Raw genomic sequence first — 493 nt, forward strand, 5'->3', positions numbered from 1 at the left:
CTATTTTATTTACCTTAAAATTCACTGTGAAGGGAAAATTAAAAGCATCAGGAAGGAAACTGAAGGGAAAAACACTTTTATGCCACCTTTACCAGACCCCCTGAAACCTGTCCAAAAACCACAGGTTAAGAACCCCTGAATTAATAACCATTAATAAGTAATTATTACTCATAACTAACTGATTGCTACATTAATCATTAGTATTAATCCTTAAAATGTGGAAGTGCTGGAGCTATGAGTATAAATGACCCATCAAACTGGAACCACGCAAACCAGTCCTAGTGAAACCAGCCCTGTTTTCTGCCTACTTCTTAGATTACCTTTCCACAATGAGTTGAGTGAGGACAGGCTCCTCATACTCAATGGGTTCTGGGATTGGCAGCGCTTCTGGCTCCTTCGGTTCTTCCTTGGAAACCAAGGGAGCTGCCAGTTGTTCATCCGCTTGGTTTGCAGCTGGCAGAATGGTCTGTATGGAACTGCCAGCGTCAAGAGC

The 493-nt window shown here is 42.2% G+C and overlaps 1 long non-coding RNA gene across 1 annotated transcript in view; it reads right to left on the reverse strand.

Annotated features, from left to right (window-relative positions):
* Positions 1-471, reverse strand: part of LOC121918671 — a 1,117-nt gene extending 646 nt beyond the window's left edge. Inside the window, exon 1 of the long non-coding RNA XR_006101276.1 lies at positions 321-471. This is a non-coding gene — a long non-coding RNA (uncharacterized LOC121918671). The remainder of the gene's footprint in view (positions 1-320) is intronic.
* Between the last annotated feature and the right edge of the window lie 22 nt (positions 472-493).

Source organism: Sceloporus undulatus, unplaced genomic scaffold, assembly GCF_019175285.1.
Source record: "Sceloporus undulatus isolate JIND9_A2432 ecotype Alabama unplaced genomic scaffold, SceUnd_v1.1 scaffold_23147, whole genome shotgun sequence".
Taxonomy (NCBI): domain Eukaryota; kingdom Metazoa; phylum Chordata; class Lepidosauria; order Squamata; family Phrynosomatidae; genus Sceloporus; species Sceloporus undulatus.